This window comes from Mesoplodon bidens (genome assembly GCF_964165515.1).
Source record: "Mesoplodon bidens genome assembly, chromosome: 7".
Classification (NCBI taxonomy): Eukaryota; Metazoa; Chordata; class Mammalia; order Artiodactyla; family Ziphiidae; genus Mesoplodon; species Mesoplodon bidens.
This window is the reverse complement of record NC_138164.1, coordinates 58177990-58195253: the sequence shown is the minus strand read 5'-3', so window position 1 is coordinate 58195253 and position 17264 is coordinate 58177990. Positions and strand designations below refer to the sequence as shown.

The following is a 17264-nucleotide window of genomic DNA, read 5'->3' as shown; positions in this document are numbered from 1 at the left end:
CATAGGGAGTTTCTTGCCTTCTGGGAGGTCTGAGGTCTTCTGCCAGCGTTCAGTAGGTGTTCTGTAGGAGTTGTTCCACATGTAGATGTATTTCTGATGTATCGGTGGGGAGGAAGGTGATCTCCACGTCTTACTCTTCCACCATCTTCCCCCTCCTATCATGAGAGATCCTTTTACAAAGAACTGACTAAAGGAGTGTTCAATTATTAGAGTTTGCATAAGATGACAAAAGCAGAAAGATAAGTGAAATCTAGTATCATTTTTAAGATATACTAGAAGAAGAAATAGTGCATTTTCTTTTCTTTAAATACTTGGTCTTGAACTCTCATTAGTTGGAGTGCAAGAAAGAGCTCACAACTCCAACGATGAGCTTTCCCTGGCTTATTCGACGAAACAAATTCCAAATCTCAGTGGTTTACTACAAAAAAAGAAAAACCCAACAAAATCATCCTTGTTCATGTTATATGAACACTGTGGGTCATCTGTGGCTATATTCCAGGCTGTGAGTCAGATTCACATCTGCTCCATGTATCTTTTCTGTCACTGGTCTAGGTTGAAGGAAGAACTCTGGGGACATGATCATTCTCGTAAGCAGAGGAGAAAATTGAGCGCTACTGAGCCAAGCTACACAACACATTTTAACATTTCTGATTATTGTGGCACATTTCAAGACCACTCAAATTCCAGTGGTCAAAGAAAGTCAATATTTAACATTCCTCGAGTGAGGAAAACCCCCTCCCATGGTAGAGGGACAAGAGAATTAATATCCTAACAGTAATTCAGCCTACCACAATTATGTATTGTAACTATTTTCTTCTTTAGCTTCAGCAGTCTCAACTTCAAGTTGGAAGGGTATTAATTAGTGTTTCTACATTCCATAGCTCAAGGATGGTGTTCAGCTCTTCTATTCATTCATTCAATAAATATTACTAAGTTTTTTTTGGAGACAGAAGACATATACATGTGAAAAGTTAGTTACATGATGATATAAGTTTATATAAATGGATGTCAGGAGACTCTTCTGCTAAGTGTTCAATAAAAGAATTGGTCATTAGTATGAGTCAGAAGGCAGAAAGGAACTGACTTCATGGAAGGAATAAGTCTCATTAGAAGTGGAGCTGTCCAACTGTAGAGCTAATAACATTGAGTGGTAGTAGGCTAAAAAAGAGTGGCAGAGGCTGGAGGCCACTTATCAGAAAGGATTTTGTGGCAATTTCAGTACTAGTTGTGGTGTTGGCATTTTGGTCATAAAATTTGTGGTTCAATTCCTCAGTCTGGATGAAGAGTTCACCAAGACCTCAGTTTCTTGTGCCAGTCTCAGGCAGTATTTCTACTGTCTTTCACCTAGATGACAATAATGCTTTGAGAGATTCTTTATGTTTTCCTTTATCATGTGATGAACCTATAAAAATAGGAAGGTCAAACCTCTGCTATCAGACTAGAGCGACATACCCGTTTTGATCTGACTGGTAGATCTGTGAGGAGTGGGACCTTGTCATACTGGAGAATTGCCAATCTCTGAAATTGTCTTACTGAGATTTTCCCTCTCCATCTCAATTCAGTATCCACTGGACTGATAGGTCCTGGACTAGTGGTTAAGGAAAAAAGTATGCATCTATACATTCTTTCTCTGGAATAGACTGAGCACATGATCACGAATCTGCTTGGTCTTGACACCATAGATGGGATTGACCATGGGTGAGAAAAGAAGATAAAAAATAGCAAGGAATATGTGGACATGAGGGGCAGCCCGGTGAGCCACACGGTGTATCACTGAGCAGATGACCACAGGTGTGTAGGTGGACAAGATAGCACCTATGTGGGACACACATGTCCCAAAGGCCTTGTAGTGGGCCTCCTGAGAGGCAAGCTGTAGAACTGCCCAAAGGATGAAGATATAAGACAGGACAAAAAAGAGCAGGTCCAACACCACTATGAACATGGCCACAGCAATGCCATGGATATTGTTGAAGTGAATGTCCCCACAGGCCAGCCTTACCACACCCACGTACTCATAGTAACAGTGGACAATCACTGGACCTCGGCAGTAATGGAAGCATCTAAGCAGAAAGGGGAGTGGAGTCATTAGTGTCACAGCCTGAGTCACAGCAGCCAAGCCAGTCTTGGTGATAAGTGGCCCAGTAAGGATGGTGATATAGTGCAGTGGCTTGCAGATGGCCACATAGTGGTCAAAGGCCATGGCCAGCAGTACTGCTGACTCCATGATAGAGAGAGTGGAGAAAGAACATCTGGACTAGACTGGCATAGAAGTTGATCTCCTGATCTCTGAACCAAAAAATAGCCAGCATTTTGGGAAGTGCTGTAGAAGAGAGGACCAGATCAGTGGCTGCCAACACGGCCAAAAAGAGGCACATGGGCTCGTGGAGGGCTGTATCAGCTCGAATGATGGAGAGGAGGGTGCAGGTTGCCAGGCAGGGCCAGAGTATAGACGAAGCAGAAGGGAATGGAGATCCAGACATGCAGTTGCTCCAAACCTGGAATTCCTACCAACAGGAAGGCAGCTGGATGGGTTGAGGTAATATTACCGGCTAGCAAGGCTCCTGAAAATTCTCCTTGTCAGTTTTTAAGGGTCCCTTCTCCCATGTATAACTTCTTGGGAGGATTAGCCCTTATTCTCATTGCTGGATCTTAAACAAAATTAGTTAGTAGTCCTGATAGACTAGAGAAGACATAGACATAGACATGGAGAAGCATAACCCATATTTTCTACCCTTAAGGAACTTTGAGTCTCATTTAGTAGATAGAACATTAATCATCATTAAAATGGATATCACAACACAATTTTATAAAGGAATGGAGAAAAGGTAGTGTTTTCTGTGTTCATGGTGATGTCAGAAATACCCTGATAAAAAGAAGTAAAAATACATTTAAACCAATTCAGTTTCCTTAGAATATACATTGGTACCTTTCTATATGATAACCAAGCTAAATTCAAACACAAAAGCCAATGTTCTGTTCAGAAATCTCAGGCTTGGGTGCCTTGATAAGTCAATTAATAGGGGCATGCAATTTCCAATGCCCCTATTAATCACACAATCTGTATATTTTCTCTAACACTACTACATCTGATGTGGTTGCCACTAGCCACACATGGCTATTTAAATTTGTTGAAATTAAATTAAAATTCAATACTTCAGTCACACAAAACACTTTTTAAGTGCTCAGTAACACATGTAACTAGTGGCTACAATATTGGACCATTCAGATACAGAATATTTTCATCACTGCAGAAAGTTCTACTGGAGAGAACTGTCCTAGAATATATCACCCAGGTCCCTTCCACAACCATAAATCTCTGTAAATACAACCCTGTCTCCAGCTTGCTGAAAAATGAACCACCTCTTTTGGTTCTCCGTCATCTAAATTAAAATTAACTTCCATATTCATGTGGCTCTCCCTCCACCCATCTTCCAGCTCCTTCATTTTCATCACAGGAGACTTCTCATCTTCAGTAAGACTGATATCTGGCTTCCATTTTTTTAAAAGCCCTTTGTTCCTAACACTATTTAATCTTTCCCTCTTCTCTTATTTTTCTCTTTTCTTTTGAATCCTTAAACATTGGAGTGGCCCAGTTTTTATACAGCTACTCTTCTCTCTTCTAGGTCCAGGTAATGTGTTTTTTTATGAGCATTAACAAGATAATGAATTTAAAACATTTACCATAACACTGAACAAAGTAAGTACTGAAAGAACTTGCTCTCTTGTCAATGTTAGAAAATTTTTGGAAACTTAAAATCTCTAAAATATCATAGTAGTGTTAGGCAGCTGAGTTCTAGCTTTCTCCAGTTTGTGTCCTAAATAACAAGGCTTTATTGCTTCCATTAAAATGCTTTATATGCAATACAAGTTCAGCATATCCAAATTGAAAACAACCTAATTTCTTTCCATGCGGTAGAGAAAAAATTTAGAATCTGAAGGTCTTGTATCAAATCATGACTGCCACTTATACAAGCTGCATGACCTTGCACATATCACTTATCTCCGAGCCTGTTTCTTTCTCTGTAAATGGGGAATTGCAATGCTCTATCTCACTTAGTGAAGGCTGTAGGGAGTGTAAGTGGGATTATGTATAAGATCTTTTTGTATAATTCTTTAGTGTTTGCAGAGCCTTATTTGCCATTTACATCTCTCCTCCTCCATAGAACTACACTTTTCTTTAAAAAAATTACATTGATTAATATTCTCCCTCCCTTGTTTTTGTTCTCCTCCTTCTATTACCTCAAATCTCTGCTGCTTTTCACAGAAAACATCTAGAAATTCTTATATTCAGTCTCAACTGATTCAAATAGCATTTGGTAATAAAACATTTCATTCCCATTACTTCCCTGAAACTGCTCTCATTCACCACCAATGACCTCCATGATGATGGTGCCATTGTAACTTACCTTCTTTCATGCAACTCAGCCTCTCAGCAACTTTTATCTGAATTACAACTCTCTCCTTTTAATTTTTTTAATTTTTTTCTTTTTCTTTTTTTATTTTTTTGTGATACGCGGGCCTCTCACTGCTGTGGCCTCTCCCTTGCGGAGCACAGGCTCTGGATGCGCAGGCCCAGTGGCCATGGCTCACGGGCCCAGCCGCTCCGCGGCATGCGGGATCCTCCCAGACTGGGGCACGAACCCACGTCCCCTGTATCGGCAGGCGGACTCTCAACCACTGCGCCACCAGGGAAGCCCCAACTCTCTCCTTTTTAAAACCCTCTTTTCTCTTTGGTATGATGATATTACCATTTCCTACCTTCTTAGATTCTCATTTCACCCTCCTTTTTCTGCCTTACCTCTAAATATTGAATTCCTGAAGTGCTCGGTATTGAGCTGTGGTCAATTTTTTATTCACAGAACATTCAGTAAATATATTCAGTAAATTTCTGGAAAAATATTTTTACTGAATAGTTTAGGGATAAATCCAAGAACAAAGCAGACTAATACCTTTAGTAAAATGTTTGTTCTAATAAAAGAACATAATAATTGAATTGCATAGTATGATTGAAGGTATTATTATAGTGAAAAAAAACAGGGTGATGAGGATAGTAAATCCTGAATTTGGAGGAGTGGTAAGGTAGCAATTTTAAATAAAGAGATTAGGAAGGGAACTTACGCAAAGATTGAGGTGAGAAAAAAATTTAGCTTGGTTTCTGGCTTCTTTAAAAGAACTTGGGGTTCCATGCAGGTGGTTTATGTGGAGAAAATAATAGGAAGCAAGAGTGGGATGAAATGGTAAAAAGGGAAAGCAGAGAAGCATATCCAAAAATGCAGTACTGAGCTGGATAATGCTATCAACTGTGTCCAATCCTCCATGAAGAACCATGTAGAAGGCACCTCAGAATTATCTACTCAAGACACAAAAGAGGGGTATATTTATCCACTGGTTTCCGCCCCCCCCCACCAGGTCAAGGGTTAATTTCTTCACACTTCCAGGTTCACATAGGCTCCAGAACAGCTGAGCAGTCTCCTTCAGGTACACCATGCTATGGAGCAGAGAAACACAGGGGCAGGAAGCAGCTGAGTAAGGTGCAGTCAGGTTATAACTGCACTCAAGTAGTTGCCACAGCAATGGCTAGAGCAAAAAGGTGGATGAGAGGACGTGAGACAGGCATAAAAAATGGAGAACATAGGGAATTACCCTTGTGTGAAGAACTCTAAGCAAAGGGAACAGACAGAACAAATGCCCTAAGACAGAATACACTGAGGGCTCAAAGATCAGGTAGAGGTCCATGTAGTTAGATGATGTGAATGAGTGGGAGATTTCTAGAGGTCATATATGTAGATCCAGATCACACAGGGCCCTATAGGTCTTCATAGAACTTTGCAAATGCTGCTTATTTCTCTCACTGACACTTTTGTTTTTGAGAAGAAAAGTGATAGACTTGAAAAATATATTTTTAAAGTTTTTTGCAGCTTCTGTAATGAGAATAGCATGAAAGGGTAAGGGCAAAAACAGAAGAAAAAAAGACTCTAGAGGCTGGCTTTAATCAGGGAAGGAGAATGCTGGCTAAGAACAAGGTGGCAGCATATGTGGTAAGAAGCGATTCAGATTTGGGATATATTTGAGAAAAGAGCCATGGGATTTTTTGACAGATTAAATACAGGTCATGAGAGAAAAGGGAGTCAAAGATGACACCAAGATATTTGGCTTGAGCAACTGAAAAAAGAAGTTGCTCTCAATTGAGATGGGGGAGGCTATGAAGGGGAAGATCAACATTTTAATTTTGGATATGTTTTATTTAGGAAGTCAATCAGAAATCCAAGTGAACCTGTTGATATATTTAGATATACAAGTCTGGAGTTCAAGACAGATCTTGGCTGCTGATATAAACTTATGATCACTGGAAATAGATAATATTAATAGCTATGAAGCTGAGATCACCAAGGCACTTAGTGTTCATAAATAGCAGTGAACCAAGAACTGAATCCCAATATTAAGAACTGGAGTAAAGTAGAAATTGAGGCGAATGGAGGAAGAGTCAGCAAAAGAGACTGAGAATGGGCAACCTATCAGAGACTTTCAAAGATGATGTGCTGTCTTGATAGGCTGTTGAATGTAGTGAATTAAGGAAGAGGGAACTATTACCATACTAAATGCTACTGATGAGTCAAATAATTCCAGTACAGAGAATTGGCCTTGTGTTTAGAATTGAGGTAAACTGGATACCTTGGTAAGAAAAATTTTGAATAGAGGGAGGAAAAGCCTGGTTTGACTGAGTTAGATAAGAAAAATAGGAGGAGTTGAATTTGGTTCACATGGCTCGCTCTTTTGAGGATGTTTGTTGCAAAGACCATCAGTGAAAGGGGCACTGGCTGCAAAGGAAAGTGGAGTAAAGGCAAGGTTGTGGGGGTGTGTGTGTGCGTGCATGGATGTGTGTGTGTGTGTGGAAGTGTGGGGGTGTTCATTTGTTTTTAAGAAGGAAGAGAAAATGGCATGTTTTTAAGCTGAGGAGAATTATCCAGTAGCAAAGGAAAACTTAAAACGTAGGAGAAGAAGGAGAATATTGCTTTTGAAAAGTCTTTGTACATTGCTCTCTTTCTAGGTGTTGTACTTGTTTATCATGGATTTTGTTCTCAGATGCTAAAACTTCACAAATAAATTTCCATGTCTTACCTTCCCTCTAAGCCACAGACTAGTATATCCAACTGTCTATTTAATATCCTCATGTAGCAGTCTTGCAGATATCTCAACCTATAATGCTTAAGGCAGAAATACTGATTTCTTCCCTCTATGTGAATTTCATACATCAACATATAATATCCTCTTCAATCAGCTGCTCCACCTAAAATCAAGTCAACCTTTGTTCCACCCTTTACTTTCTGCACCACATCAGCAGGTCCAATTGGGTCCACCTCCACAGTAAGTCACAAAATTGCCTACTCTGATTTAATTACCTCTACTCCATTCAAACCACCATCATCTGTCAATTACTTAAAGTAGATAGCTAGTGGGAAGCAGCCGCATAGCACAAGGAGATCAGCTGGGTGCTTTGTGACCACCTAGAGGGGTGGGGTAGGGAGGGTGGGAGGGAGACGCAAGAGGGAGGGGATATATGTATATGTATAGCTGATTCACCGTTATACAGCAGAAACTAACACACCATTGTAAAGCAATTATACTCCAATAAAGATGTTAAAATAAAATAGAGAAAAAAAAAGACTCCTAAAAATTTTAAAACATTTCTGCTTTTGTTCTCCAATTTCTATCCTTCCACAGTTACCTGCCATATTCTGAAGTGAAGGATGGAACAAAGGGACTGTACCTTAATTCACTTCTATGACCCCAAACCTCTGGCATACACACTGTGTTGAATATTTCACCAAATGAAGCATGAACAACCAGACTAATGGAAAATGTCTCCTCACTTTGTTAGAAGACCTCCCTATCTGATCCAATCCTAGAATAGTTGCTGCTCATCTAATTTAACACTCATCCATGATAGAAGTTCTAAGGAACACCCCACTAGCCTTGGTTGCATGTATCAGCATAACATCCTCTTCTCATTGGAAAATATTTTTGCATGTCTTACTAATATTCTCTGGAACAAGGACTTAGCTTTGTAGGAGACAAAATTATGACAGCAGGAACTTCTTTTGTTTTTCACTGGTTTATCTTCAGTGCCCCAAACAGTGCCAGGTACATATCAAGCACTCTATAAATGACTGTTAATGATCCCATATACCTGTTGCAACTTTACCTTCAGTAAATATGCATTTTCTACAAAACCAAACATATTTAACTTTACCTCTGAGTCTCTACATTTCCCTGGCTTACTCTGTACATTTTCAGAACATAACTGACTACTCTGTGACTTGTCCACCCTTTCTCACACAAAGAAAAATGGAATCCTGGTAAAGAAATTGGATTGCTCAGATACGTTTTTCTAATCTCTCCTCTGAGGGTTGACACTAGGGCTTCCCTATCCCAGGGCTCCACCCCTAGGGTTTTCTGCAGCCCATGTCCTGTCCATATTTAGTGGTGCCAATTCATGCCTCCCAAAGGTCATTTCTTGCTCTCCAGAGGCTGTGAGCACTTCAGATACAGCCCGCTTGTACCTTGGTCTTTCATGTGCCTCTCCTTATTCCTACCCTACACATACAGTGTCTTCTAAGAAAGAGAGCCCCATTAGAACATGTAAACTGCAACCAAGTCCTATCTGATAGGACCTGTAAGGGCAGGAGTTCTAGCTGAACCAGGCCAAGGCCAAGATCATCTCTTAGGTATTTGTTTTGCATACATGATACATATTGGCACTGATTTCCAGCTTATAACTTTGGAATGGCACTTTCTCTGGTTTTACTCTGTCTCTTATATCTAAAATGGAGATAATATTTTCAATTTTTCCTAATTTACAGGATGAAGGGAGGATATAAGTATATATTTGAGAAGCTACTATTATTATGATTATCAATAAATAATTACCAACCATCTATAAATAATAAAGGTTGATCTTTCTACCTACAACTGACTTTAATATCTGCTATTTTGCAAAGTCCAGAGTCAGAAGCCAGTTTTTATCAGGGTCCCCCATGAAATTTACCTGCCCTAATTCCCCATGATACTTGAAAAAAAGTAATTTCAGAGCTATGTACCTCAATCACACCCACTCCCTTCCTACAGAGATACCTGGACCTAAATTTATCTTCCCTTATTGTTAGCCTCCATGGGTAGTTGATTCAGTGACCCCAATCCCCCATAGCCCACAACCTCCAGCTCCAAAGATAGGCCCGATACCCTGAGATGTTAAGATAAAGTGGAATTCCTGCATAATACCTTTAAAGTTGGAGACTAAATTAACCAAGCATAAATAGTCCAAAAGTTGGCATCGGGACCAAAGCAAGCAAGATGGAGAAAAAACAGCCTTGCGTTGAGAGGAAGCTAATCATGGAACAGAGGACACACTGTTAAGTTAGAAATAGCACGCTCATAGGAAATGGGGATCTAGACCATGGCCAGGGAGGCTGAGGTGATACAGACTTAATTGAGTGACTATAGCTTACACTCAGAATGTCCAGACAAGAGCCAGATAAAGCAGGCAGGGCTTGAGGGGACAAAATACCTTATTTTGCTCCCTGACTCCATTCTGGGGGGCTAAAGCCTGATGTCATGGGGAAAGGATGAAAAAGACATGGAGTGGGGAGTGACCATAGGCTAGATAACTGTGTTGGAGATAACAGATAGAATATTGGAACATTTCTGCTCAATTCCGGGTGTGTTTTCCTGACTTTTGTGCATCAATATTAATTTACATTTTTCCACTTATTTAACTTTTCTGGTATTCTTCCTTCTCTCTGCAATTCTATGTTTCTATCTGGTTCACTTTTCTTCTGCCTGAAGAACTTTTAGTTTTGCTTTTAGTGCAGACCTAGTAGTGATGCTCTCCATCAATAATTGTTTATAAAACTCTTTCAATCATCTTCAATCTCAAAATATATTTTCACTGGGAATGGAATTCTAGATAAGCCATTCTCTTCTTTTACCCATTTAAAGCTATTATTCAATTTTATTCTTTCTCTTTTTTATTTTTGGTCCCATGAATTTAATTAATTTTAATGTGTCTTTCACACCCACTCTGGCACTTTTTTTTTAGCTTGTTTGTTCCTTTTGTTTGTTTGTTTGTTTGTCTTTAGCTAGCCGAGTTTTGTGATCACACAGAAACTTAGACCAGGTAAAGTATTAGCAAAGTTCTTAATTTTTCTCAGGGTAAAAGCCAGAGTTTTGAGCAGAGAATTGGCATGAATTGACATATGTTTTTAAAAGCTTACTTCTGATTTCTATGATAAGAACAGAGGAAGGGGGTGAGGGTAGAAGCAGGGAGAGGTCCTACAGTAATCCAGAGAAGATGATGTTTCATAACCAAAGTGGTAACAATGCATGAGGTGAGAAGTCATCAGATTTTGTATTATTTCTAAATGTGCCAATGGGATTTCTTCAAAGATTAGATGTAGGATTTAAGAGAAAAGAGATTTAAAGATAACATCAAGAATTTTAACTCAAGTAACAGGAAGGAAGGAGTTGTGTGATCGCTGAGCAGAACTAAGTCCTACCCTCAAGCACTGTTCCTGCTACTTCATAGGTGATATGCAGCTCTGCACCCTCATTTGGGATGTTGGGAAGTCTAGTTATTAGGTGATTAGAAATATTGTCACTAGGCCCAAAATAATGCATCAGGCTTCTTTTTCATAATCTCATATTCCTGCGTGACAGTAAAATTTTATGTACCTATAGGCTGCTCATATTTCTTGTTCATGCTTTGTTTGTATGCCAAACTCAGATGAGCAAATACAGAAGGTAATTTCCTTTTACTGTTTGTGACTAATCACGGTTGCTCTGGTGTTAGAGGTATCACCTGACTATGGGAGCCTTGTGATATTGAACTTGTACTGGAAACAAAACCATTCCTTCTTCATTGGGAATGGATATGACCTACAGGCTGGTGACATTCCTTGCATAAGTCCTTGAGGGGATAAGCAGACCTCTGTTCTGAAAATTGTTTCTTTTAGGCATGTTACTCTCTATGTGTTGTTAGTATTTACTGTCATTTTTAAGCTTTCCAACTGTCTCCACTATGCTAAAAAACAATCAAACAAAAAACAAGAAAGAAGTTTTGACCACATAGGAACTAAAGGTAGAATCTTATTTTCTTGGGGATTTACGTGTGTGTGTGTGTCAGAGGGAATTATGAGAGTAAAGATAGAATCAGCATAAATAGGTCTCTGGGTTCTTTCTATACCCTTCCCTCTTTGACAACTTCCAACCTTTCATATCCCATTTGACACAGGCTTGGAGATTCTCTGTCAAAGATAAAAAATAAAGATAGAAATATGTAGAGATAGATGTACATAATTCATAAACAGTAGTCTCTGAAGAAACAAAGTGATCATTGGATAAAAGTGCAAAAATACATCTGTGAAAGATGTTGTATGATGGTGTACTAGTTTGCTGAGCTCTCGTTATAAAGCACAATATACTGGGTGGCTTAAATAAGAGAAATTTATTTTTTCACAATCTTGGAGGCCAGAAGTCCAAGTTAAGGTGCTGGCAGGGTTGGTTTCTTCTGAGGCTTTTCTCCTTAGCTTGTACCTGGCATTTTTCTCCCTGTACCTTCACAGGGTCTTCTCTCTGCCTGTGTCCATGTCCAAATTTCCTCTTCTTATAAGGACATATATTAGAACTCCTTTATGGTTTTTTTTTAATTGTGGCAAAACACACATCACCAAAAATTTAGCATCTTAACCATTTTGAAGTGTATAGTTAAGTAGTATTACATACATTCATACTGTTGTACAATCATCACCATCCATCTCCAGAACTCTTTTCATCTTGAAAAATTGAAACTCTGTACACACTAAACAGTAAAAGCTTATTCCTCCTTCCCCTCTGTCTTGGGATACCACCATTCTATTTTCTATCTCTATGAATTTGACGATTTAGGTACCTCATATAAGTGGAGTCACATAGTATATGTCTTTTGTGACCAGCTTATTTCTTTTAGCATACTGTCCTCGAGGTCCATCCATGTGGCAGCATGTGTCAGAATATCCATTCCTTTTAAGGTTAAATAATATTCTATTATTTGTATACATCACATTTTATTTATCCTTTTATCCATACTTAGACGCTTGGGTTGCTTCCACCTTATACATATTATGAATAACATTACTAAAGGAATGGGTGTACAAACATCCCTTTGAAATCCCGCTTTCAGTTCTTTTGGGTATATATACAGATTTTGAATTGCTGGATCATATGGTGATTCTATTTTTAATTTTTTGAGAAACTGCCATACTGTTATACCATTTTATATTCCCATCAACAGTGTATAAGGGGTTCCAATTTCCCCACATCCTCATCAGCAATTTTCTGGGTTTTTTTGAAGTATAGTTGATTTACAACATTATATTAGTTTCAGGTGTACAATGTAGTGAATGAATATTTTTATAGATTTTTTTACATCCCAAATATGAATGAAAACATATAGTATTTATATCTACTGATTTCCTTCACTAAGTATAATATCCTCCAGGTCCATCTGTGTTGTTGCAAATGGCAAAATTTCATTCTTATTTATGGCATTCTTATTCTTATTAGGGCTGATTTATATATATATAATATGTATATTATATATATAATATGTATACTATTAAATACCATCACATCTTCTTTATCCATTAACCTGTAGTTGGATACTTAGCTTGTTTCCATATCTTGGCTGTTGTAAATAATGCTGCTATGAACATTAGAATACATGTTTTTTTGAATTAGTGTTTACATTTTCTTCAGATATATACCCAGAATTGGAATTGCTGGATCATATTGTAGTTCTACTTTTAATTTTTTGAGTAATCTCCATACTGTTTTCCATAATGGCTTTCCCAATTTACATTCCCACCAATAGTGACAAGGGTTCCCTTTTCTCCACATCCTCACCAACACTTATTTGTTGTCTTTTTGATGACAGTCATTCTAACAGTTGTGAGGTGATATCTCATTGTGGTTTTGATTTGCATTTCCCTGATAATTAGTGATGTTGATCATATTTTCATGTGCTTCTTGGCCATCTGTATGTCTTCTTTGAAAAAAAAAGTCTATTCAGGTCTTCTGCCCATTTTTAAATTGGATTGTTGCTTTTTTTGATACTGAGTTGTATGAGCTCTTTATATATATTGGACATTAACCCCTTATTTGTCATATCACTTGCAAATATCTTCTCCCATTCAGTAGGTTGTCTTTTTGTTTTGTTGATGGTTTCCCTCACTGTGCAAAAGCCTTTACATTTAATTAGATCCTATTTGTTTATTTTTACTTTGGTTTTACTTACCTAAGGATACAGATTGAAAAGAATATATTGCTAAGGCTTATGTCAAAAAGTGTACTGCCTATGTTTTCTTCTAGGAGTTTTGGGATTTACAGTCTTACATTTAAGTCCTTAATCCCTTTTGAGTTTATTTTTGTATATGGTGTGAAGAATGTTCTAATTTCATTCATCTACATGTAGCTCTCTAGTTTTCTCAGCATTGTTTATTAAAAAGACTGTATCTTCCCTATTGTATATTTTTGCCACCCTTGTCATAAATTAATTGACCATATGTGCGTGGGTTTCTTTGTTGCTCTCTATTCTGTTGCATTGATCTATGTGTCTGTTTTTGTACCAGTACCATAGTGTTCTGATTATTGTAGCTTTGTAGTATAGTCTGAAGACAGGGAGGGTAATACTTGCACTTTGTTCATTTTTCTCAAGTTTGCTTTGGCAATTTGGGGTCTTGTTTCATAAAAATTTTAGGATTATTCAAGTTCTATGAAAAATATGGGTATTTTGAGAGGGATTACTAAATCTGTAGATTGCTTTGAGTTGTATGGACATTTTAACAATATTAATTCTTCCAATCCATGAAAATAAGATATCTTTCCCTTTACATGTATCATCTTCACTTTTCTTCATCAATGTCTTATAATTTTTAGAGTATAGGTCTTTCACCTCCTTGGTTAAGTTTATTCCTAGATATTTTGTATTTCTTGATGCAATTGTAAATGAGATTGTTTTCTTGATTTCTATTTCTGATAGTTTATTACTAGTGTATAGAAAAGCAACAGATTTCTGTATATTATCTCGTATCCTGCAACTTTACTGAATTCATTTATTCTAATTATTTTTTGGTAGAGACTTCAGGGTTTTTTTGTTTTGTTTTGTTTTGTTTTGTTTCGTTTTTTGTGGTACGTGGGCCTCTCACTGTTGTGGCCTCTCCCATTGCGGAGCACAGGCTCTGGATGCACAGGCTCAGGATGCACAGGCTCAGCAGCCATGGCTCATGGGCCTAGCCACTCCACGGCACATGGGATCTTCCCGGACCGGGGCATGAACCCATATCCCCTGCATTGGCAGGCGGACTCTCAACCACTGCGCCACCAGGGAAGCCCCAGTGTTTTTTATATATACTATCATGTTATCTGCAAATAGTGACAGTTTTACTTCCTTCCAATTTGGATGCCTTTTACTTCTTGTCTGAAGCTAGGACTTCCAATACTATGTTAAATAGAAATGGTGAGAGTGGCCATCCTTGTCTTCCTGATTTTAGATGAAAACTTATCAGTTTTTCACCACTGAGTATGATTTTAGCTGTGCGTTTGCATAAATGGTCTTTATTATGTTGAAATATGGTCTCTCTATACCCACTTTATTGAGAGTTTTTATCATGAATCAGTGTTGAATTTTGTCAAATGTTTTTCCTGCATCTATTGAGATGATCATGTGATTTATATGTGTTTTGTTAATGTGTATTACATTGATTTTTTGTGGATATTGAACCATCCTCGCATCCCTGGAATAAATTCCACTTGATCATGGTGTATGATCCTTTTTGTATATTGTTGAATTTGGCTTGCTAATATTTTCTTAAGCATATTTGCATCTGTAGTCATCAGAGGTAGTGCCCTGTAATTTTCTTTCTCCCCTCCTCTCCCTCCTCCCCCTCCTTCTCCTCCCCCTCCCCCTCCTTCTCCTCTCCCTCCTCCCCCCCTCCCCTTTCTCCTCCTCCTCCTTCTTCTATTTTGGTAGTGTCTTTGTGTGGTTTGGTATCAGGGTAATGGTGGCCTGATATAATGGATTTGGAAGTGATCCCTCCTCTTCAATTTTTTTGAATAGTTTGAGAAGGATAGGTATTAAAAACTCTTTTTTATATGTTTGGCAGAATTCCCCTGTAAAGATGTCTGGTCCTGGTCTTTTGTTTTTTTGGGAGGTTTTTGACTACTGATCCAATTTCAATACCAGTAATTGGTCTGTTCACATTATATATTTATTTCCTAATTCAGTCTTAAAAGATTGTATGTTTGTAGCAATGCATCCATTTCTTCTAAGTTGTCCATTTGGGGGGAATATAACTGTTCATAGTATTCTTATGATTGTATTTCTGTGATATTGATTGTAATTTCTCCTCTTTCATTTCTTATTTTGTTTATTTGGGTACTCTATCTTTTTTCTTAATGAGGCAGGCTAAAGGCTTATCAATTTCATCTTTTCAAAAAAACAGCTCTTGGTTTCATTGATATTTTCTATTGATTTTTGGTTTCTATTTCACTTATTTCTTCTCTGATCTTATTTCCTTCCTTCTGGCACTCATCTTTGTTCTTCTTCCTATAAATCTTTTAGATAGTTTGTTAGGTTGTTTAAGATGTTTCTTTGGTAGTCCTGTATTATTAGAAAATTCCATCTTAGAACTGCTTTTGCTGCATCCCATGGGAAAAGGGTGTTTTTTTTTTTTAAAGTTTATTTATTTATTTTTTAATTAGTTTCTGCTTTATAACAAAGTGAATCAGTCATACATATACATCTGTTCCCACATCCCTTCCCTCATGCATCTCCCTCCCTCCCACCCTCCCCATCCCACCCCTCCAGGCGGTCACAAAGCACCGAGCTGATCTCCCTGTGCTCTGCGGCTGCTTCCCACTATCTATCTACCTTACGTTTGGTAGTGTATACACGTCCATGCCTCTCTTTCGCCTTGTCACAGCCCACCCTTCCCCCTCCCCATATCCTCAAGTCCATTCTCAAGTAGGTCTGCGTCTTCATTCCCGTTTTGCCCCTAGGTTCTTCATGACATTTTTTTTTTAAATTCCGTATATATGTGTTAGCATACGGTATTTGTCTTTCTCTTTCTGACTAACTTCACTCTGTATGACAGACTCTAGGTCTATCCACCTCATTACAAATAGCTCAGTTTCGTTTCTTTTTATGGCTGAGTAATAAAAGGGTGTTTTTATTTTCATTGGTCTCAAGGTATTTACTGATTTCCTCCTTGATTTCTTCATTGAGGTATTGGTTTTTTAGTAGCATGTTATTAGGCTCCACAAGTCTTTGCACATAAATCTACTTCTATCCCTGGTTTCTGCTGAAATGGCTATTTGGGTCAACAAGTCACAAACCTAATCCTTTTTAGAAAATGGTTTCCCAAGCATGCCCTACATGTTTTCTCCTCAATATATTTTAATTTTTTGCATATAAATAGGCTGAGAGTTTTCCAGATATTCAAGTTCTGGCTCCTTTTTGCTTAACAAATCCTTCTTCAATTTATCTCTTTCCTCTCTCATTTTACTGTAAGAAGCAAGGTAAAACCAGGACATATCTTCAAGACTTTGTTTAGAAATATCAACTAAATATCCAAGTTCATCACTTACAAGTTCTGTATTGCACAAAATTTAAAAACATAAAGGGCAAAAAACATGGCCATACTGTAATTAGAATCACCTTTCCTCCAGTTTCCAATAACACATCCCACCTTTCTGTCTGAGACAGTACCAGAATCACCTTTATTGTTCATATTCTACCAAAGTTCTGTTCATGATGATGTACGATATCTGTTCTATCTTCTAAGAAGATAGAAATTTTCTCTACAGTTCTTTTTCTGAGCCCTAACTAGAATTGCCTTTATTTGTTTTAAGTGTCATGATTTATTTTCAAGTTGTTATAACAATAACACACAAATTGCAGAAGATAAATTTTTAAAAGGGACTATATGTCAATCTTAATCTCCCAATTCATCCCACCCTCCATGCATTAAATAGATAGCTGGCAGGAACGTGTTATAAAGCACAGGAAGCTCAGCTTGGTGCTCTGTGATGACCTAGATGGGTGAGATGTGGGAGGTGGGAGGGAGGCCCAAGAGGGAGGGGATATAGGTATACATGTAGCTGATTCATTTCATTGTACAGCAGAAACTAACACAACATTGTAAAGCAATTATACGCCAATAAAAATTAAAAAA

At 38.0% G+C, this 17264-nt stretch overlaps 1 pseudogene across 1 annotated transcript in view; it reads right to left on the bottom strand.

Annotated features, from left to right (window-relative positions):
- Nucleotides 1–1615: 1615 nt before the first annotated feature.
- Nucleotides 1616–17264, bottom strand: part of LOC308620788 — a 57244-nt pseudogene continuing 41595 nt past the window's right edge. Inside the window, exons 3-4 of the transcript in view lie at nt 5433–5488; nt 1616–2561 (exon numbers count right to left, since the gene is read on the bottom strand). The product of the transcript in view is annotated as an uncharacterized misc_RNA (transcript). The remainder of the gene's footprint in view (nt 2562–5432; nt 5489–17264) is intronic.